Here is a 24,310-nt window from a genome sequence, read left to right as displayed (position 1 = left end):
TCTGTATCCTCATTACACATTGCTATCAAAGTCTTTCTTTATGGTACTTTATTCTAATTTTCTTCACTTTCTTTCTCAGTGTGCCACTTAGCAAAGTATCATGTTATCGAGGAGGGTGGGCTGTATATGCATGCATGATCAGCTGCAGAAAAATATCTTATTTTCCAGTTAATCCTTGCTCTGGAAGGGAGTCAAGTAAACTCTTTGCCCAGGCAGAACCCATTTAGAAATCAACAGTATCTGTGTGAGTACAAAATCCTCTTCTATATACTTAGCTGTTACTGTCCTTATTTTACATTTGCTTGTTTGCTTTCCTCAAACCAGTTTGAAGTGTAATTAACATTATTTTATCTTTGGTTACTAGATTACAGTTGCGTCATATATTTATGCTGCATTTCTCTTGCCACCATTTTTGTATCTTTCAAAATATACAGTAAGAATGACCTAGTTCATATGCATGTGCTTGTAGTCCATAGGATTGTGCTGCTGAGAAGATAACGTGACTAATACCTATTTAAAGACTAGAGAAGAGCAGAGAGAGATTCTAAAACAGTTCACAGAACTGATTCTCGTTCAGATCATTCAGAAATATCTTAGTGGAGAATCGTTGACTTGGAATAGTTTTGTGAGCAGCATTTATCCACAACATAAAATGATTCCCAGTGACCTTAGTGGATTTGCAGGAAGATCCTTAGAGTGGCAGAATGGAAACTAGTATCAGATACAAGATAAATAAAAAAATTAATAGATCATGTGTAATCATTTCTTGAGCATTTTGTTAAAGGTCTGCAATCATAGCTGACAAATCCATTCAATTAATTTTGCTTTCTAGTAGTGAGTAATATTCTAATGATTCATGATCTGAAATTCATCCTAGAGCAAGTTCTGCAGCTAATACCCTTATGCATATATAGAACAACATTTTTAATCACATTAACATATTTTCACTAAAGGAGGCCTTTGGTCTGCAGGTTTTCACAGGCAGTACATTTTAGATGCTTAATATTCAAACTTTCATCGTGATGGGAGACCTAAATTATGCTCAATTCTGAATCATATTCATACTGAAATCATGGTCTAAATGATTCTTAAACCTATTAAGAAATGAGTATAATAACTTCTGTATATATATACACCTATAAAGCTTGCTTTCTTTAAAGTTGCTATTTTACAATGCTTTCTACCAGAAAATTAATCTGTTACAATATTTCTGGAAAAAGAAAAAAAGGTGCACAACATAATTAAAACACAATTCAAGTGAATTAGCTTCAGGAAAAAAACATATGCATCAGGTTGTTTTTACATAAATAACTTTTTTTTTAAAGAAAAGATTAGGGTGTCAATTGGATCAGAATTACTTTTAAATGGATTGTAATTCCTCAAGTAGACTTGCAATGTGAAAAAGAATGAAATAACCTTCAGTAAAGCAGATTGTCCCAGAAAGAAGTATTGTGTCTCAACAGTTTTCTGGAGAAGTTTGACATTAAAATGCAAGGCAGTCTAGAGTTTGCTTTGTGGCTGAGCTCTCTCTGCAGAGCAGCAGTAATGTTCGCTTCATTTTCTATCTCTAAACAGGCTGGAAAAAAAAAAAAGGTATCAGTGTTACTCAGCTGCAATGCAAATAAATATTCATAACAATGGCACATGCATAGCTAATTGAACAGGTTTTGTTAATATTATACTAGATATTCATGGACATGTGCCTTTTTCTATAATGAAAATACTGCCTAAGGCTAGCTTTGTTTTTCTTGTCAAGAACAATTTATGTGCTTTCATTTAAATGAATATAAACTTCTATTCTCATGACAAAATAATTCACTATTAATTTGGGCAAAGAATTTCTTTATTCCCTTTGTGGTATATTTTATTGAAAAAGAAAACCCTAAATGTATCTCAGAAATTTTCTCTATGCATTCTGTCTAATTTCTCCAATAACTAGCACGAATGTGTAGGGATTTCAGTGATAATTTACTAAGTAAATATGGGATATGGGCACATGAGATATTTTATTTAAAATTAATCTGCAAAGAATTTTCTTGAAATTAGTGATTCCTTCATGGATGTTTTGAGTTCTGTTTCACTTTCTCCTTTCCCCTCTCTAACCCCCCCCCCCCCCACCCCACCCCCCCAGGCAAATTAGAAATATATACATTAAAAAACATCGCACTTCCCTTTTCATTTTTTTTTATTTTATTTTTATCTTGTTCTATTATTTGTAGCTGAGATTCTGGTCTTCAAGAATGTTTTGAAAGGTGAAGAGACCTAGAATACAGTAAAGGCAGATCTTACAAATATTACATGGATGGAGACATTAGCTGCTGAGAAAGGGCTAAGACTTCCCTCTCCCCCTTCATCAGGTAGCAAAGTATATATCGCTTCTTTCATGGGACTCTTATTGTCTCATCTTATTAACTGTTTACACATTCTTCTCATTTAAATTTCAGTGATGCTACTTAAAGGTAACAAATGGTGCTAAGCACTGATTTAACTAATGAATTAATTCAGTTCAGATGGCAAATTAAAGTTATCTAGGAAATAGAATATAACTCTTTCCATTAGAAGAGTGAACCTGAGGCTACTCCGCTGCCTGTAATACTGAGCTTATCAGCTGCATTGTGATTCTTTCACAAAGTATCTAAATTACAATTCTTGGCAATGCTCTTTTAATCAAGTGCTGATACCTATCATGCAGCTCAAGCACCTAAAAGGGGAAAAGGTAAGTGTAGAAAAAGCAGGTAAACATTAACTGTTGATGGAGATGATGGATCTCAGGCTATATAGTAGGGAAGCTCTTGACTTTAAAAATGACGTCTAAGTGTTATACAGCAGTACTTTAAAAATATCACATATTTGGCTTTCACAAGTGATGAGGCTTCCATCTCCTTACAGCATTCTTTCAGGTACTTCTAAGGCAAAGTGTTAAAAACAAAACGCTCAGAGCTGCAGTAGCTCCTTGGTATGTTCTCTTTTGGGTTTTGGTTCCTTTTCTACCCACAAGAACCTAGTTAGTTGTGAGACCTGTTCAGTTATAGGCATCTTTCCCAAGCAAGGGAGGTGATATTTTCTTTGTGATACATAACCTTACCTCACACTGGATTTGAGATGGTGTCAGAGTAAACAAGCTACCTTCATTCTTCGCATACTGACATCATTAAGAACATTCAGACGTTAATTAATTTGGAAAGCTAGAAAGAGGGTGGTTTTCCCATTAGGAAGAGGCAATCTAATGTGATTGGTATGGCCTATGGCTTGTGGTGCCTTTTAAGTTTAGAGAAGCTATTTCCAGCTATACATACCCTGCATCCTGGCAACCTGCATAGTCCACATATGCTTGTGAGTATAGAGAATGTATGATACTGTGTTTAAGACAAGGAAAATGAAGACACCAAACAGGCATATGACTGCTCTGGGATGCTAGATCTTTAGAGAAAGCTCTTGGACCTCTGAACTAAAAGTCTGATGTATTTGGGGCCTGATATTTCTATTATGAAAATGTGTGCACGCACACACACACACACACACACACAAAGTAGAATGAAAACCCTGCTCTGAAGGGGGCTATAAATGAAATAATATTCTAACGGGAAAAAAATCAGAAGCCGGTTTCAAATTCATTTAGAAAAAAATGCTTAACTTTCTAGTTAGCATAACATTTTATTTATTATGTGACCTTGATTGATTGGATTTTTTGTTCTTCAAAAGAATTACCATGGATTTAAAAAAAAAATAGTGGAATTCTTAAATAATCTTTGAAGATGACTCTCCACCCATACAGGAGTAATGCATCTAAGGATGAGGAGAACTTAAAACATTGTAAGGCTTGTGTTTCCAGGCTCCAGCCTGGGCCAGCACAGGCCAGCTTCAAGCAGAATCTTTCCCATCACAAGTTTTTTTTTTCTCTACAGACTTTCCCACCCAACAGAGAACTGTGAACAGATGCGAACTTTTATGAAGATACATAACAGTGCCACCTGGTGATTTTTTGATCACCAGGGAGACTTCTAAAGTCTTCTTGGCCAAGCACAGCTCCCCTCGTGTCAACGGGAATTTACTCATTGTAGAAATTATTCTGTGCTACTGCATGAAGCTCTTGCAAATTATGGCTCATTTCTTCTTAATTCGTTGTAAACATCATCCCTTCTCCTACACATACTCAGTCTTGATTTTTTGTATCCTTTGGCTTCCAGTCTAGCAAGTGGTATAATTGCGCCAGGCTAATTGTATTCAGATGGGTAGCTATGCAAGCAGACATAATATGGGGCTATCTGATTCAGATTCTTCAAGGCCTTGAAGATCTCCAGGAGTGGGGAATGCTTTGTAAACAACACTGGGTACTGATAAGAAGCAATAACTCTAAAATCCTTAATTGAGTCAGTTTTCATGGCATTGTTTTGCTCTGTGTTGAGACAGGTAAAGCTAAGAGTGTTCCACAAGAATCACTGTGTTTTCAGGCTAGTGAAGGGAGTATTAGCAAAATGCAAACATATAGCTGTCCCAAGGCATATTTCTCAGTTCTAGTTGCTGAAACTGTCCAGACTCTCTAAAACTATCAAGAATTTTGCCATATATAGTACATAAAAACATTCACAAAGCTTATTGTAAAATAAAGGGTTTATAATTAAATCCCTGTAAGATTTTGCTACGTCTTATCTGCCTGTCCAAATTGTTTCTGTAAAAGCTATTTAAATACTTATTCAGAGAAAACATTATATTTGGGAGAGAACCATTTTACTATCAGCAAGCAGAAAGGTATTTTTATGTAACATATCAGAAAAAAAAATACTTGGTGTTTACCATTGTACGGCAAATGTGGAAGTCAATTCATTGTACAGGATAAGAAGCTGAACAACATGCACTGCTGCATCCTTTGCTGAAAGAACTCACATTATCAACCTTACGTACAGTTGAGAAATGAATTTGATTGTAGCTTGTGTCTTTCTTGCAGTCAGGCTTATTGGGAAGCAACAGATCTTAAAATGAATTATGTTATTTTCATTACAATGCACTGGCTGGGTTTAGTTAATTGCTGGGGGGTTCCATGCAGTAACAAACTATAGATCCTCTGACAGTTCTACTATTCATCTTACGTAGGAGTCTTATAAATACATTCTTGCTGTGACTTTAATACACATACGTTTCATTATCTGTTTTTATTTTCTTTTTTATTCATTGGAGGGAAAAGTAATATTGAGTATAGCAACTCTGTCTGGAAAGCCATACTCATTTTCATCAGCTGCTGGCTTCCCAAACAGCTTTAGATCACAGCTTTTTTTTTATTGTGGATTTCTTTTCCAATCTGATAAGTGGGAACAAGGAGACCAATTTCCCTTGTCAACATGCCCTGAGACTTGCTGATGGGAATGTTGTATCTTTTGCCTCAGATAATTTAGCAAAGCAAAAAAACTATTGGACAACATCATGCATATTCTACTCTGTTCTGCCATGTGGCTTGCTGATAATAATGACAAGAAACAGAGAAAGAGAAGAGTAGATGAGTGACTCCTGCTTGTGTGAAACTCCCGACTCACCTACCTGAGGAGAGGTGTTTTGTAGAGATTTGTTTGTTTATGCATTCCTAAGTCTTTAAAAAATTTAAACCTGGTTTCCTTGTGTCCTAGCAGAAAACAGTGAAAACTCAGTGTTTTCAGTGTTTATTGAATCCCACTCCAAACAGATTAATAGCCTGAGTCCAATTCATCACCTCAGAACGTATTAGAAGTGCTATACTATCACACCATTTAATGATGTCTTTTATAGTCACAATAAGATATTTATAATGAGAGACTTAAAATTTCATGTTTCTTAATTAAAGAGATTTTCTAAACTAGTTGTAACCTGCATTTGGCCTTATGATGCCTCCCAGAATAACAATGATCTACCAGTTAATATGTAGGGCTCACGACTGATTGTTGCTCCTCTTCTTCTGCATATTAAGTAGTGTTCATTAATTAATATTCAGCTTGCTTGCTTCTTGCACGCAGGACATCATCTTTGCACTGGGTTCCCAGTAGACAAAAGAATAATTGTAGTTTAAATGAAAAGCTTTAGAGATCCCTTTGAGTGGGGTGTAAAGATTACAAACATGAAAAAGAGTTCAGGGGCTGAAGACATCTAGGATTTTCTTTACTGGGGAAAAAAAAAAAAAAAAAGGACAGCCTCTAACTGGGTTGGTTTGGAACACCAAGCTACCTAATATCCATGTTGATAGCATGCTACAGAAAGAATCAAATTCATTCTCAACTGTATGTAAGGTTAACAACTGATGACGAGAGTTCTTTTCGCAAAGGATGCAGCAGTGCATGTTGATCCAGCTTTTTATCCTGTACAACAAATTGAGACTCCTACATTTCCTGTACAATGGTAAACAATCTTAGGATGTATCCTATGGATGTTAAGGAATTGGACCTAGGTGCCTGAAAGTACAGATTTCTACCAGTTCAGTTATTCCAGTACATTTATATTCCCACTTTTTTTTTCAGAACACAATATTTCCAGGACTGTTTTTGAAATAAATCTTGTTTTATTATGTGACTTAGCTGTTTTGTGTTTTTATGTAAAAGCTGGTTTATCTGGTTTCCATTTTGCACAGAAGAGATCAACGTTTCCAATTCAAGTCTATTTCTCGATGTGTACAACATTTTATTCTTTGGCTCAATTACTTTTGTGCATTTCAACTGATGGCTTTGCCAAGATGCACCACCAGATAGCAAAAGTGGTTTACCAGGAATGTTGCAAGTGAATCTTATTTTGGAAACAGTGATTCCACAGTCATTTTTCTTTGTTTAATGAATTCATCGCTACAGAAAATGACATTATTAACATGCTCCAATACTGAAAGCAAAAGACACAAACACATAAGATTGTGCGTGTTTGAGAAACTAGCTTACAAAACATAAATACATTTATCCTGCATTCAGACAGTTTACAACTGTACATCTACATCACAAGACTCTATCTGTAGTCTTATAAAAACACATAAAAATATGTGCTTTAAAAAACTTGCCCCACCAGGAACTAAAAGTTCAGAGGGTTGTGCAGCCACCTACAGAGTAGATCCATTTTGCAATTGCCTGTGAGTTTTGTGTTCTTAGGGTAGCTCACTGTCATGGGGCTGGGGATTTTTTTGTTTATTATCTTTTTCTTTTTTTCTTTTTTCTTTTTTTTTTTTTTTAACAATAAGTCTCCCTTTGGGACGTGTCACTTGAAGCTTGTGTTTGTCATGCTCCTGGTGCAGGGAAAAAACACACACTAAATTCAATCTTTAAATTAAGCTGTAACCAAGCTTGTATATTCATTAGAGGAGAAAAATTCTCTTCTGAGAAGTTCAAATTGTTTATTGATTTTCATTTCTGTGTTCAAGTGAAGCTTGAGTAAGTCTGTCTCACTGCAGTCCCTCTGGGGCAACACTGCCAACAAGTGCATCACATTTCAACCCAAGTGAGCAGTTAGCAACAAAAATCTGAGAATTCCTTTAAAACTATATTAATAAATAGTTATAGGGTGGGTTTTCCCGTTCAATATAGTTGATTCTTTTGAAAAGGGAATAACAGTCTTGAATTGCAGACTATAAATGACAATTCTCTTGAAAAGACTTAAAGTAAAATCAGTAAGTGGCAAGAGCAATTAGTGGTATGCTGCTTGGGGAGTGGGAGGATGGGGGAAATAGAGAGAGGAGGAGGGGAACTGCTACACTTTCCTTAAAATTTTGTGGTGACCTAATGATGTGACTCTACAACTGTAGTCATCCTGTGAGTCTCTAAGCAAGGAGCAAAATGCACACAAGAATAGTTACCAACACTTCACATCTCTGTTTTCAGTCTCTTTTTAAGAACGGTTAGCAAAAACCAAAATCTTACGAAAATGTACAACTAGTACAACTTTGAGGGAAATCTAGAGTCTGTCTTGAAAGTGGACTGAATGACTGAATCTTAGTTTTCCTGGTAGTATTGTCTCTTGCTAACAATTTAAGTATCACAGTCTGGTAAAAAAGTAAGCCGAGCTATTTGTCTGGTTTCTCAAGGTTAATTTTGATTAAGAAATCTAATTATATTGAGTTTATTATATATGCAGTCAAATTTTCACCAGGATGGATTATTTTTACCAGTTTCCTTTCCAAGTTCCTATGTAGGTAGGAAAAACGCTTATAAAAATAAAACTTGTTTGTATGTTCTGGTCTCATTACTGGTTAGGAACAGTTTGTGTCACCAATGTGAGATAAGGCAAGGAAAGATAATTCCGGCTTCTCTTTATAGAGATAAGCAAGAAAGCAGCATTTCATGCTGAACAGAGAAACACATTAATTCAAATATAGAGAGGATCCCAGTACATTCTTTGAGTAGTCAAAGGGCAAAATGGTGAATAAAATACATGAAAATGTTCCTGGTAGGAATTACCAACCACGTTCAAATTTAAGCTAGTGATGAATAGAGGGTATAAAAAAAATAATAATTAAAAAAAAAATAAGGTGAATAAGCATCATCTGTGTATCTGTTTCATTGTCTTGCATCTCTTACAGGAGAGAGAGACAGTAATGAGTGATGTTTCCTTTTGAGTAAGGTTCATAGGTACTGGGGGGGCATCTATTTCCAAAGTCAGTCCTGCAGGCAGCCAATTAATGAAAATCTTCTCTAGGACAGGGACAGAGAGGAAAATTGTAACAAAAGAATCCAGCTTTATCCTGCAATACATTCACATAAACTTAAAAATAAAAAATAAAAAAACATTCTATGATACTTTTGCGTCTGATTCCATTGGCTCTGCTACAATGGGTCCCTTTGCTGCCACTCTGCTGTGTACCTGAGCATGGAGAGCTGCCTTTGCTCTGGGTGATTTCTTACTGCTACCTTCCTCCACCGCACTCATCAAATGCATGTCGAACTGTTCTCGTCCATGGGCTCTTTTGTAGTTCTGGCTCTTTTTGCATTTATTTCTTCCCATCCATTCATTTTTTATAAGTTTTCCAATCCTTTACTTTTGGGCTGTGTAAACCCCAACTGGAGCTGATACTCTTGTGATTAAACATGCCTTTTCTTCCCTCTTCCAGCTTCCATCACAGGCTGTGTCTGTTAGCAGAGTCTGCGAAGTGATTCTTGGCCAATGTTACCGTAGCAAATGGGTCAGCACAGAGCAAATTATAATATGACATTTAAAAATACAGACTGTGTTCAAATTTTCATAATTTCAGAGGATTCCATGCTTTTTTTCTCCTGAGATATTCATGTTGCATGTAGAATGGGAAGTTTTGAAATATTTATTTCAAATGGCTGTTGATTAAATCATAACTGGTAAGTCATCTCTTTCTGAAAGCTGTTCCAGACAAGATTTATTCAAGAAAAATTAAAATAAGATTATAAAGCTTCCTCTGAAGATTTTTTTTTCTTTTCATTTAAGGAGGGAACTTTGAAAATGCATGAGTGATGACTATTAATTGCCGAATGATTTTAAATGCTAAGTGATGACTGTTAATTCCATTTAATTTCTGCAACCAAATTATTTAGGCACTTAATAAAACCTTTAACTTCCCATTGTTATTGCACCGACCAGAAGAAAAAGCGGTTGGGCTGTTAGTTCTGATGAACTGCTGAACACCCCATTGGTGTGGAAGCAGAGGCTCTATTTCCAAGCTGAAGGAGATTTCCTCCTTCCCTGTATCCCATTCCTCCTCCTTTTTAACACAGCAGAGAGACTTTGTCCAACCATTGGACAGCTGTTTTATGTCTTTATGTACTACCCTATTTTCTTGCTGATCCTGTGATTCATCATCCTCTTGCATTGTTCTTCATGTGGATTAAGGTGAGGGAAAACCCATGGGGATGCCTTACTGTAGTGTCTTAGGTGATGCTCAAGCTACAGCTACTTCTGGCTGTTGTGGAGTTTCCCTCCATTTGATTTTTCAGAGCTGTTCTAGTATATAAGTACATACATATGTATATGCATAGAAAAGGCTTTTTTTTTTTTTTTTTTTTTTTTTTGTGTGCGGGCTGCTGGAAGTGTCTCCTCCGTCTTACATATGTCTGATGAAATATATAACAACATATATTTATATATATACGCTGTAGATTAGCTGGGCTTATAACTGGTAGTTATGGCACTCAACCATTTTAGCCAAGAGACCTGAGCAGGGTCTGGCATGTTCCAGAAAATACATAGTACATAAATTGTGAGTGGTGGCTAAATAGCAAAGCTACAGAAAAAGGAGAAAGAGGGATGTTCATTCCCTCCTCAGCCATTTGGGAACTTTTTTCCAGCTAAAATGTTAGCTGTAATGTTTGTAGAACACCATAAACATTTCGGACTGTGTGGTAGCATCTCACTTTCCAGTTCAAAATGAACAGCATTTTGCTGGAAAATTTCCAGAGTTGTGCTGCTCACCATCACAGCGACAGACTGATCAAATGACTACACAAATCCAGAAGTAAAGGAAAGACAGAACTGAAATGAGGTCTTGTACGTGTCCTCTATCTGGCAGTCAAAATAAGATGTGTCACTGAGAAGCTGTTGATTACTAAATCTCGTTAGTTTAACTTTGTTGGTCATGATATATTGGATACTGTATTTCTCAACTTCATTGCAGCAGTTGTCTGTTCCCTGATATTTCTCATTTATTCTATATCATTATCATTCATTCTTTGTTGTTGGACATCTTTGTTGATCTGATGTAAATGTTAACGCTCTTTAAAATATAGGTGTCATCAACAAAGACACCACTAACTCTACTACTTGTTTGCAGCTTTCACATGGGTTTTAAAAGTTTTCACACAATCATACAGTGCTATAAAGTATTAATTCACCAGGCCTGAGCTCTCCTAAAGATACAGAATTCACTGAAGACTTGGAAAAAAAAATAAATTGTGAGTTATTGGAAGGAAAGGTACAGATTGTGAAATTACTATTTTTTTTTTTTTTACCATGTCTTTCTTACCTTTTTTCATGGACCAAAATATTCTGTGGCATTTTGGGCTCTCTTAGTTTGCCACATTAGCAGAATTAGTATGCCAAGCTGTCCTACAGCTGTAGAAAAATGTAGAATTTATTGAAATGGTGAGGTGGTTCAAATAGTGAATGACCTGTTTAAGGGAGCTGATACAATGTAGGAGGTAATACATCCTTCCACTTCTTGAAATAATTAATTCAACCATATTACGTTAAATCAAAGCTGATTTGCTTTTCTTTACATAAATAAAAATAAAAAAAATAGGCGAGCACTTGATTTTTTTATTCACTCACCCACAAACTCTCCAGAGGAAAAATGTTATCTCCATCCTTTTCAAACAATGCAAATGATGGCTTAGATCCTGCCAGCCCTTCAAACTGTGAAGTGGACTTTGGTGAAAGCATTGTCTTTCTCCTCTATCTCTGTCTTGGTTCTTCCTTTAACAGCCATTTGCTGCCATTAACTGGACGCTTCCAAACTCCTCCAAAGTCCTACAGCATCTGGTCCATGGGCCAGATGCCATAAATGCTGATTCATGCTGGAGAGAGCCCCAAATCCAATTATTACTGCTTAGGGGAGAGGGTTGTTTGTTTGTTTTTTTTTTTTTTTCATCCTCAGATGCTATTTGTTCCTTATGCTACGTTTTTTGCCACATAATAGTAAACTGTGCTGAGTAACCTAGACGTGTAAAATATAACACTTCACCCCACAGCATTCTGTTCCATGCCATCAACTAGATGCATGAATAGTGACCAAGATATTGGAAGTTGTTTTTTTCCTGATTGTTTATTTTAAAAAGTGTCTATATTCCTGTTATTTCATTTTGTTTTGTTTTTAGACAACTAATGGATGGACTTTATTTATTTAGTGTAACTTAGTTTGGGTGTTCATCTTGAAGGGAAACATTTGAGCAACCGTATTTTATCCAGAACAGTGGTCTTTCAAAAGACCTAATTGGAAGGCAGGGGACAAATGGAGGAAGGAGAAGGCTTTCTCTATGTTTCACTAAATGGTTTCCAGAATCTCTCTTTCAAAGGATATCCATTGACTTCTCTTTCATCATCTAACACTCCATTTTCACTCTTTTTATTTATGTATATGTGTGTGTGTGTATAATATGTATAAAACTGGGAAGGGAAATTATTTTATTCACCAAGAGTATTTAATTTATTCTCCAAAACTTCTGTTCCTTTCAATATATCGTCAGCTGTCTTAGGAAAGTCTCATGCTTACTTTTACTCATCATCTTCGTCAGTCTTGAGTTACATACACAATGGTCACAGTATCAAAGTATATTTTTTCTTTTTCTCTGGTGCAAAGAACTGCCCAGTTCCCTCATCTAATCCAATGTCTGGTGTATGAGGGCTTACTTGTCATTAAGCTGATTTGTGAAAAATACTAATCAGTTTTCATAAGAGTCTGCCAGCCAAAAATTAATTCCGTCATTCACTGAAAGCTCTTGGGCCTAATTCTTGCTGATTTCCATGAAGGTTCCTTGATTTACATCCTGAAAGGGGAGAAAAATCAGGATGCTGATGTGCAATGTGCTTAATATTAGGGAAGATATCAGGGTTCTGTTTCCATCGATCTGAATTCTGCCAGGCAAATGTCTCAGAAGGAACTTAATTTATAAAAAATGTTTCTTGGAATCAAAGTCACCTTAGATTAGATGAAACAGACAAGGACATCAGTTTTAAGTTTCTGTTTCCTAAGGAAGCTTGTTTAGTTGCTTGGTGTCAGAGGCTTCTAATTATTCTGGATATGTTTTTCACTTTTTTAATCAGTTCACACGCTACTGTTTCTATTAGTACAAAAATCTGCCATATGTTTTTACAGTGAGCAAGTTAATCTGAACACTGACCTTCACAGTATTGTCACTGGCTATGCTCAAAGCTGACTTTGTAGGGAGCGTTTTCATCGGTGGTGTCAAAAACCTTCAATAATTAAAGTTACTATCACATATGTACTTTTTTTTTCTTTTCTTGTAATAAAAGAAGTCTCCTCTAGAGCAAACAAAGAGAGAAAAAATTAATTGATCTGACACTTGAGCTGAGAAGACATACTTTAAGGAATACCACTTAAAGAAAAAGGAAGTTTGGAGTCTCAAATAATTAAAATAAGAATTTAGCCAAGCAAATGAAGGCATTTTCTTTCAATATGCTACTTTGTGTAGGCTGGAAAAGTCTTTCTGTATGTCTTATATTGCTAGACTTTATTTCTGAACTTCAGAAAAACAGCAGGATTAAGTTCAGACTACCTTTTTCTTTGAAGTAAGTAATAGTAATAAAATTTAAAATACATAATTTTCTTCAGGATGTGCATGGTATAAATATATGCACATATATCCACTTAAGGATGCACATTTGTCTCATTTTTTTTTTAAATCTTTGTTAGGGTCTTCTGTAAAAGTAACCAGTACTTCACCTAAGGAAAAAATATGACTACAAGGCAATACATTATAAAAAATTAGTAAAATTTGGGGGGGGGGGGGGGGGGGGGGGCAGGGCAGAGGGGAACTCTGCTTTGGCAATAGATTGATAATGAAAAGATGAAATCCTTAGCATTAAAGAATAAGAATATTCTGTTTTTAATCCCTAACAGGTGGCAATTTTCTTTGTGAAAGTAAAGAATCTAAGATACAGAGTTTGATGAAATAATGTGTACCTATCTGTACTAGTTATGTTGTTATATATGTTCTGTGTTTCTTTTAGAATCATAGAATCATTAAGGTTGGAATCATTAAGACCTCCAAGATCATCTGGTCCAACCATCCCCCTATTCATCCATAAAGCATGTCCCTAAGCACCACATCCAACCTTTCCTTGAACACCCCCAGGGATGGTGACTCCACCACCTCCCTGGGCAACCCATTCCAATGCCTGACTGCTCTTTCTGAGAAGAAATGTCTCCTCATTGCCAACCTAAACTTCCCCTGGCGCAACTCGAGGCCATTCCCTCTAGTCCTATCACTGTTTATCTGTGAGAAGAGGCTGACCCCAAGTTCCCCACACCTTCCTTTCAGGTAGCTGCAGAGAGCAATGAGGTCTCCCCTGAGCCTCCTCTTCTCCAGGCTGAACAAGCCCAGCTCCCTCAGCCGCTCCTCACAGGACTTGTGCTCCAAGCCCTTCACCACCTTCATAGCCCTTCTCTGGACTCTCAAGCACCTCCATGTCCTTCTTGTAGTGAGGGGCCCAAAGCTGAACACAGTACTCAAGGTGCGGCCTCACCAGAGCCGAGCAGAGCCGAGTGCAGGGGGAAGATACTTACATCTTAATCCATCAGTTTACAAATCCTTTATGTCCAGCTGTCAGTAGAGGATATTTCAAGGCCCCCAAACTTTTTCTACTTTTGTGTTTTAGCTCAGCTTGCAATTTTGTGAGTAATACAAGATCTCTTTAAACTAGTGAGGTTTCTTGTCAATAGGAATCTGCAAAATGGAGTCTTTAGTGAAGTATCTATCCTAGCCTGTCTTCATTTTTGCCTGCAACTTCATTTGTGAGCTACAAAGAATTCATAGCAATATACTTCAACAATAGTGAATATTTTCTTTGATTATATAAATAAATAAGGCAAGTATATGAAACAAGATCATTCCATCTGTTTGGGGTGTTCCCATAAAAGGGATGGAGGAGAAGACAAACATTTATTGGAAGGGAAGTTTCCCTCCCTGTAATGGCCACAATAAATATGTGTGTTGAAGAAAAATGGATGCAAAAAGAAGACATGCACACCTGATGTTGAAGAAAAGCTTGTTCATGCTTAATACATTGGAGAAATTGTTCAAGAGCTGCTCATCCATGTTAAAAAATATTACCTCTGTAATTCTGCCAAGGACAGTGAGACCTATTGTAGTTGACTGAATAAAGTACTGGTCGTTCAAGTTAAAGTGTCATAAGGGCAGCTATAATTTATACACCCAATTTTTCTAACACATCCAAAACATTCTCTTAAGAATCAGGCCATATTCTTGGACAACATTAATTGGTACAGCTAATTAAAGCCAGTGCCTCTATGCCAGGTTTTCTGAGCTGTGTCTCTTGTCTACCATGCATTACTTTGCCTATTTGCACAACATGTTCATTTTAAATTTTACCTGACATCTTGTGTGCTTGTATCTTCCAATTTTAACAATCATGGCAGAGATTTGTTTAGTTTAAAGTAAGAATGGATTAAAAAAAAATGCTAGTCTAAACTTATATGTAAAGCTGAAATGCATAAGGGGTCACAAAGGACAGGACAGAGCCTATAGTTTGTGCAGGAGTTGCTGTGATTAGATAAGCTTTATGTCAATCATCATCAGGAATTGTATTGTGGGTCAGTCAGGAACCAACTTGGAAAGAAGATTGACCATATGGATGTGAACCTAATGGATTTGTATTTTAATACACAGGGAAAGCTGATGTTAAATAATAATATATATATTAAAAGTGCTAATAGGTCTCATGACAACATCTCTTGTGCCAGCTCACCAGCTTGTAGGACTGCAGAGAAAGAAAAACTGAGAGAAACCAGTGAAGTAAATGCATTTAGCATTTAGGGGTGCAGGGGAGCAGGAAGGGAGATTATGGTTGAAAAGGCACTATGCAGTCTATTTTCAGAAAAGTCTGCATATCAGTCTCATACGCAGATATTTACAACAAGGACAGCTTTGTCCGGTAGCAATGGTTTGCTGGGTCTCAGCTGTAAAGCATGCCAGGTAGGACTGTGGATGCAACTTTGCTTTTGTTTGCTGTCTGCTGAAAGGCTGTCTCTGACAGCTGCATTCTAGTTAGAGCTGGTCCTCAAAGCCAACAGGTGAAGGCAGCAGCAATATTGTCTTTCTGCTTTTTACGTCCATGGACTGGGTACAGCAGTAATCCTATGTCATGAATTGACCACATTGTCACAGCAATGGTATTTAAAATGATCCCTTTTCCCAGCTGCCAAGATACTTCTGCCTCACTGAAGCCAATCCATCTGCTTTTTGTGCTCATACTGTAAATCAAATCAACAAAAGCATACATCTTGAAAAATAAAAATGTCTTAATTTGATTATTCCCTGTCTCCCCAAAGCAGAGGGTTGAATGGGTTCAGACAAGAAAGCAGTAACATACGTGGGGAGGGAAAGAGTGATGAGAGAGGAGTGAAAGATCTCTTTATGACCAGTGGGAAGTACAGCCTGGATCCAGAATTAAGACTTCATGGTTTAGACTTGCTTGCAGAGGTTTGTATGTATGTGTCTCAGTGTCTTTAGTCAAGCAGATGTTGAATGCATTCTGGAAACTCAGAGAAAGTGGCTGAGCCGAGATGCTGAGCAAATAGAGAGGAACTAGAATGAAAAAAAAAAAAAAAAGTCACTTAAGCGATTGTTTTCCACTGAAAGGGGCCTCATTCTGTTTTTATTCATTCACCTTTTAGGCAAACTCCTAAACAAGTTGTATATAAACCAACTTACCACCTGGTATTCCAGCTAGCAGAGGCAAGCTAAGAACCAGTCTTTGCTTCTGCAACTGAACTAAAACCTAACAAGTACCTACCACTTGCACCTCCCCCAGACCATGGAAAGCAGGGGATAGGTCTGTCACAGATGGAAGAGATGCAGGGAGCTAATAAAGTCAAGAGCAATAATATCTTTCTCCTTCAGTTTCTGAAGGTTATAGGTGGAAAAGTTCAGCACTTTGCCTTGTGTGCTATCATTGTCCCTCTTAACTTGTTTAGTTTTTTTCCCTTTTCTTTGAGACTGGTCTCCCAAATATTCTAGCAGAAAGAAAGGGGTGTTTCTACTCTCATAGTTCCTTCCCTGTAATAGAAAAGTGTTAATACGCAAAAGATCAATTCCATTACAGAAACTGGGGTGACACAGTTTACTCCCCATACTTTTCCAATCAAATAAATGTGAGTGCATCAACTTATCTAGTCAGCCAAACACTGAAAGTTTCCACAACCTATATAACTGTTAGTAATGACAAAAAGGTTTCACATTATCTACCTCATCCACATTTCCTCAGAGATCAATATAGCTGAGCACGTCTTCTGCATTCTTCCATAAGGAGACAAATAATAAAACTTAGTTGCATCAAATGTATGTAGAAACCAGTTCTAAATGGAAAAGAAGGGGAAAAAAATCTAAAAGAATATCAATACAATGTTAGAATTACATTATTTGAAACAAGGATGAATGGGATAGCACAAAGTCAAAAGGATTTACTCAGCAACTTTCCAGAGGTGATAAATGATCTTTGTTAAAACATGGTCGGCACAATGCATTTTACTAACATGTAAAGTATTTCAGTTTGGTAATTTGAAAATGTCACAATGTTGAAATTCCTCAGTGGGCTTTGTGGTGAGGGGAGGGAATATTAACACCTCATAGAGGATTTACTTTGCTAACTTTAGGCAAGTTCTAGCCTCTTGAAGAGCCTCAGTTACTTAGACTTGTGCTTTTGCCAAAACTCTATAGGGTGGTTTGGTGGAGGTTTAGAGCTGGAACTTCTGCAACCTCTGCTTAGAAACCCTGTTTGAACTCATACTATATATTTTGTGGGGCAGGAATAGACCTCAAAAATACAGATAGATTTGAAGTCCTCAGGTGCCATTCACCTCTATGGAAATGTATCACTTGTTCCCTGAGTCTCACTCAGTTCTGCTTTCTGCAAGCAGGGATACTAGCTCATCTCTACCACGCAAAGATACCGTGACCTCATTAATACTTGTGATGTGATTTTGTATGGCAATACTGAAGATACTGCTTTTAGTTTCTTTGTAGTCATTCACTTTTGTGCCTATGAAACGGTGTTAGTTTCTCTCTTTTCCTATATATGAAATATACTTGGGCCTATGTTCACTGACTGGCTTTAAGGTCAATAATGCAAAACTTAACATGTATTATTAAGCATTTTCAGTCTTGCAATATTCGGTTCCTAATAAAGAGTTCAAATATTGTGCTACATGGGAAATATCTCCAGGTAAAATGTGTCTTTGAAAGCTAGATTCATCTACTGCATCCTCTGTAAGACACAATTCAAATCTGTTTTGGCTCAGTGAGGAGCATGGCATATAATAAAGTATGTAGTGTAGCAAAAAAGCATGGCCTACAGGCACCAAAATTATGCCATGATGTGTTTTGGTTTTCTCATGAATAATTAATGAAGTTTGTCTGTCGAATAAAGCCTTGATTTTTCATCACAAATTAACAAACTACTGTGAAAGTTACAAGGAATCTACATAATTCTGTGCAAAGAAAGCAACTAGCCCCCCCCACCATCACTTTTCTGTGAAAGTCCTAACCAGCTTGCATTTGTTTAAGGGAGGTCATTCTGATATTAGTGCTCAGGTTGGCATCATCTTGACCCTAGGACCTATGTGACCAAAACAACTTTCAAGTCCTGGGCAGCACCCAATTGGGCTGCAGGATCCAACCTCATATTCCACAGGCTACAGGCAAGCCACCATATCTGTTTCACATGTGAATGCTGGTTTTGTTCACGCACTCAAGTAAGCTCTTGTGATTTGAGTTTTGGAGTTGCATTGTGTCGAGAGACTTCTAAATGTACCCTGTGGATGGATTAGAATAACCCTTTTTAACCCAAAGCTATGTTTTGAAACCATTATTCATACTGACTTCTGTAGGTTTACTTGTTGTATAAGATGTTACCCAGCATATCAGAACCTGGGCTACTAAAGTCATGAGTTCACCTTGTCTATTCATGCTGTTGCACATCTGTTCCTCCAAGTATCCAAGACAGCACTATCTTGAGCTGCAAGCTGTACCACTAAAAGAGTAGTATGTTCAGACCCCTGAGAAAGAGCATATCAACTGGAAAATACCCATTAATACATGAAATTATTTGTAAGACACAGTCCCCTGAAATTCACCTTAAGCTATTGTCCTTGGTGCTATTGTGATATCATTCTGCTGTCAGTCTTGCAATACACTCGAATTGAATCACATATCACTAAGCCTTTCTGAGACGAGGTAACTCCTCTCTTCAGAACCTTCCAAAGTAGTTACAAATCCAAGCTGTACTCTAAAGAGAGAAACCTTTCAGGGATTAAATATCATTCTAAGTAAGAAACAAGCCCAGAAGAAATACATTGAAGAGATTCCATTTTCTAACCAGTGGGTTTGGTGGGTGTTGAAGGTCGTTACTCTGTTTCTTCTCTCTTTATAGACAGTAAGTTGTAAATATTGGCATTCCTTGTAGGTCCTTTCCAACCTTGTGTTTCCATGATTTCTATGATTCCTACATAACACACAATAAATAAATAAATAGAAGCTACACAGAATAAAATCAGTAAAACAATTTAAGGTTCCAGACCTTAAATATCTATAGCCTCAAACAATCTCCAGGTCCTTGATAAACAAGGGTCCACATGGATACCTTTTCAAACAAGCACCAAAGTAAGAATGAATAGCACCAAAACCATGCAGCGGTAGGTATCTAGTAGTCTTTCATTATAACATCATTTATATGTCAAATTCATACTAGGGCAAAGATGACTTGGAGTTTCCCAAGGTGTTTGAGGGAAGGTTCATGAGTTCTCATTGTCCTTTCCCCAGGTCCAAACTCTCACTAGGTGTCCCATAAATGTACGTAATACAGAAAAGTAAAGGGAATCATACCAGTTTTTAGATGTCTTGAACTTGCAACTACCAGTAGCAGGTATAAAATGAATGTAGGAGTGCTTTATAGCCTCTGAAATAAATAAATTACTTGACATAACAGGTGCAGGAATGTGGATCTTGCCAAAGTCTGTGTCATTCTCTAATCTACAAAACGTGGCCTCTTCATATTTATGGATGCCCTATGGTTTATGATAATGTAGTGATGAGTTAGAAGAATGAAAAAACGGCCATTAAGAGAAGAAAGGCATCTTTTAGCTATACTGTCTTTGTGTTACAGCATAAAAATAACCAATAACATAATTTGTATTTATCAAACAAAATATGTGGGCTTTTAAACGTTCCCAGAAATAAATAAATAAATAGATTTAAATTTAAATAAATATATTTTTTAAGATTTATTTCCTTTATCTTAGGAAGTGAGTTTCAGTAAAGCCAGAAATGAGGTGTTGGACCTGTTTCTGCTCCTTCTGTGTTGATTTTTATAGGTTAAATGCATCTTACTCCAGAGATAATCCCATTCTAGACTGCAAACAACGGAGCAGAAACTGACTCCTTATCTTATTTGTACAACATCCAGCACTGTTGTAATAAAAATATTTAGTAATGGCAGCATGCATTCTCAGGAACACTCCAGCAGTACAGAACTTTTCAATAAGGAGCAAAACATTAAATGTGGAACTTCTAATTAGCTTTGGCTTGTCAAAGCAAAAACCCTTTAGGAAAAGTGTATATTCATTAAGTTCTCATCTAAAGGAAATGTTTGAAACATTTTATAACTGACAAATAACATGTTTTTGGAATAGCATTTCATTTCACAGTGTGCGAATTCATAGTTAAAAAGAACTGAAAAGGAAAAAAAAAAGTTTAAAAAAATGTACTATCCAGATGAAATAGATGTTGTGCCAGCTGACCAACATTTTTTGGACAAAGATTATGGATGTCAGTTCAAGAAACTGTTCTTCATTTTTTAACTTTTTCCTCACAGGTCAGGGAGGGGATAGTGTTAAAAAATGTAAAAAATGCATAATGAATAGGAAAACTATTTCTTCCTAAACTATATGTGTTCAGCATGATGAACTGTAGCAAAATGAAGCCTCAGCTGAAGTGAGCATACAGTGTGTTGATTTTTATGAAGAAATCTTTAGATTCTTTTATTTCTTTTAGGGAAATGCACTGTTAAGCTTAGTTAAAAGGGGGAGAGGCAAACCAAGTCCTGGGATGTCTTTCATGCTGCTTTCTGAAGATGGCTTTAGAAAACCAGAAAGTAGAAAGCCATTTTAAAGTGATTTGCAAGAAGGGTATATACCTCTACAGAGAAACCTTCGTTTGGGTCATTTGGATTTCTCTCTTTTCCCTGGAAGCAGCTAGTCAAAACTGTCTGTATGCAACAGAAAGATAAAAATTTCAATTAGGTTGAGTGCTGTCATAAGCAGACTACATGAGAAGGCTTGAGATAATATGCATTACATATTGATGTCTATCAGCCCTGAGAACATAGCCATGTTTTATTCCATGCCCCTTTTGTAGGTTTGGCAGCAGTGGCACCCAATAAAGGCCTAATCATATTAATTTATGCCCCTATCAATTATGCATTCAGATTCTCCCGATGGCTTGTCAGTTTTTATTCACTATTTTCTGAAAAATACGCCTATTACAGTTACTGAGCAAATAGGAGGACTGTCAGAAACCGAGATTTAAAGAATATTACTTAAAAGGGGTGGGTTTCTTTAATTTATAAATCTTGTATTATATGTCATGCATTTGTTAGTTTTAAAAGAGGTGACAGTGCAGGGACAGATGTCACATTAAGGACTTTCTGAAGACAAGGGGAGAAGAAGTCTCCTTAAGAAAGCTCTGTGATTTATTCAATTTTTCTTGAAAGCAAAGTGTTCTGTGGTCTGCAGATGTAGTAAAAATGTATCAGCTTTGTTAGTTTAATATGAATTTGATTTTGTGTCTCTCAAATGATGTCTATCAATGAAGTACTTAACAAAAGTATTTCCAGTTTGTAAACTGATCTCTTTTCTGGTACAGGAAACTGTTCTATATCCAGAAATACATTAGGACCTTGAACTGCATTCTGGAGTCAGTACCTACATTTAGAGTGGTCATAAGCAGTAAATATGACAGATAAATAGTTGTAGTGTCTGAAGTACAGCTACTGCCCCATTCAGTAACATCTACCAAGGAATAGCCTATACTGGCAACTTCAAAATTACCTTGACGTCAATGTGTGATGTGAGGCAAGTCCAGCCTGCCCCATTCATACATATTGCACTATTTGAATGGGTCCACGAGAGTGCTTTGTCTAGGACTAAAACTGCTCTTTGGAGGCAAGTCTCCCAGATCTCTCCACAGACAGCATTTAGATTTGTATCACTGAGCAGTCTCAGAGATCACAGTCAGGGCTTCTTGCTGCGAAAATAACCTGAGCTGGGCTGGAGATTGGGCAGTGAAAAGGACCAAAGTTTATCTCCAGCAGCTGATCACAACCCACTCAAGGTCAGGCCACTCAACTTGTGTTCTCGGGTTTACTGAAATACCAAAAGAATAACATCTAACGAAAAAGTAGATCTTGGCACTGACTGTCTCACATCTCACTTCTTAGTATTTCAAACTTTACTGTTTTACCCATCCCCTACAACTGACCACCGCTGAAGGTATGTCACTCTTCTTCCATCCTCCCTCACTTTAACAGCTTCCACTTCAGCTTCTTCTCTTCATCCTCACTCAGCTTGAGCTTCTCCCTCCTACCTGTATAGCACTTAACCCAATTTCACATACTTTTATACCATTCTCTATGCTATCAGGCTTCCCTTCACCATTCTTTTAAGAGTACAGTTTTTAACTAAGGTCCCAAGTATGGAAAAATAGCTTAGAGAAAACAAAAAAAGGAAGAAAATCTCAGAAGTTCTAATGCTGTTGTATTTTCCTATCTGATATGCTGTGGGTTGGAGTTGCCTCTCTCTGGGTTAGCCCAGAAATGCATCCCTTCTGTTATGAGCAGTATTTAAGAACACTGGTGACAGGCCCACAGTCCCTAGGCAGGGGTCTGGGCCCCCTCACTTCAGTCTGTGCTGCAAGCCTTGCTCCTGCCTCCTGATAGCATCAGTTCAATGCAGTTAACATACCACAGAATGTCTATCCAGGGCCTTTTCTGGGGCCCTTCTCTTTTTGCAGAGTTTCCAACCCTTCTGTCACTGAGTTTGGCCTTCTCCCCTGCTGGAAAGTTCACCAGGATAAGAGCCATCCTTTTTGCATGATGAAGTCCTGGTGAGCCCTGCAGAGCACTTTTTGCTGTTTCAGTGAAGGTATCTCCCCTTCCTAACAGGAGGGGAAGATTCACATGGAGGGGATCTCTTTTGGTACTACTGTTTTCATACTATATAGGCAACAAAAACAAACTGTCAGGTCTCACGCTGGCAAAATCCTCTCTAGCTTCAATATACATGGAGAACTGAGGCCTATGTTCTTTGTTTTCTTCACCCACACCTGAGTGTGTGTTGCTTTTCTGCCTAACCACTTAAATAATTAATGAAGACTGAACTTTTGCCTATTAAACAAACTTGTTTTTCCTTCCCTATAAATTCATCCACCCTTGCAAAGTACTTCAGCTTTGCAATGGGCTGTACCTTCCCTTACTCCTGGCTCTTTGAAGATTTTGCTCTTTGTTCAGCGAAGTTCTCAGTTCCAGGAACATGTACCACATTACCTAAATCATCCCAGTGTTTATTTTACCCTGACGTTGTTAATGAGGCGTAGCTATGTTATAGCGTTTAAAATCTTTGTAGTATCTTAAACATATTGTATCTTAAAATATCCCCTTCAGGTATAGAAGTATTATCCAAATCACATAAATGGAGAAGTAAAAACAAATGTTTCGGGATTTGCCTAAGGCCATGCAATAAGTCAATGTCAGAGCCAAGAGTCAAACCCACCTATTTGTGGTGAGTCATCCCATGCTGGCATGATTTTGTGTATTACTACTATGGAAAACAGCCTGTTCATTGAGTGCAGTACTTGTCTCAGTCATTTCACGAACTGACTTTAGCAGTTGCCTTCCCTTTAATAACAACTTTCCCAGAAATGCTTGTGCTAGCCTAACTCCATATATTTCCTACATATCTACACAGGGAGTAAGAAGTAGCATATGGAACACAGCTTGAATTGTTGTGTTGTGTTTTATTTTTTTATTTCTCTTGGAATTTGTTTGTGTGTGTGTGTGTTTGTTTTTCCTCAAGAAGGCTGGAAATGAAAAAGAAATAGAGCGGACTCTGTTTCTAATGTGCTGGGAAGATTTCCTATACTTGCCCTTGAAATTTAAAAGTATCTGGACAGCCGTTTACCTTATGGGGTTGAATAGTAGTTCCAGCTCCATTATTTTCCTTTATTTTTTAAGGGTTCACCAAGGCTCTTATGGAAGGAGGTGTGTTTGTGTACATGCATGCAAAGGGGAGAGAAACATAGAGGCAGCAAATATGTTTGAGAGCATTTTTGCTGAGAGTAGGTAATCCAAAAAGTGATGAAATAATAAAGTGACAAGACCTGGCCTGAACATCTAGAACTTTGATGGTGTTTGGCAGGGAAAATTAGACCAATTAAAGGGTGCCTCTGGGAAGCTTTACCTTACATGACCAGAACTTCTACACAACATCTTGGTGCACTTGGCACTTTTACAGGGATAACATTCATGTGAATATGAATGCTTTTGCCATTCATATGTTAGTCATCTGTGGGATTTTACCCTGCACATGGTATGGGTGCATTTCTGC

This window comes from Aythya fuligula, chromosome 3 (assembly GCF_009819795.1).
Source record: "Aythya fuligula isolate bAytFul2 chromosome 3, bAytFul2.pri, whole genome shotgun sequence".
Taxonomy (NCBI): Eukaryota; Metazoa; Chordata; class Aves; order Anseriformes; family Anatidae; genus Aythya; species Aythya fuligula.
Note: the sequence above shows the minus strand (reverse complement) of the source record.